Genomic DNA, 383 nt, shown 5'->3' with positions numbered 1-383 from the left:
ATGCACTAATTTGCATATAATTCCAGGACAGAAATCTGAACATTGGATAAAGCCATTTTGAAAATTATAGTTTCATTTTGTTGACATATTAGAGCCAAAGGTTATTACAGAGGGAATTTTGGATATCTCTTTTTATCACTCCATAAATCAGAAAATACTCCATTCAGTCCATTTTTATGGTAAAATTCCATATTTCGCCATGTTTTTAGGAATAAAATGTGATATAAATCAGGGTATGAATGCGATATCAACAAACCCTTCTGTAAATACCTTCAGAACATAGATATGAATAGAACTGGAAGGTTTGGTGTATGTGAGTGCTACTGAAGTGGAGATTTCTGGCTCAGAGTATGAGGAAAAACTCTTAAAACTCATTTTTGGGA

This window comes from Notolepis coatsorum (assembly GCF_963971535.1).
Source record: "Notolepis coatsorum genome assembly, chromosome: 15".
Taxonomy (NCBI): domain Eukaryota; kingdom Metazoa; phylum Chordata; class Actinopteri; order Aulopiformes; family Paralepididae; genus Notolepis; species Notolepis coatsorum.
The sequence above is the reverse complement of the archived record's forward strand: the minus strand, read 5'-3'. Positions refer to the sequence as shown.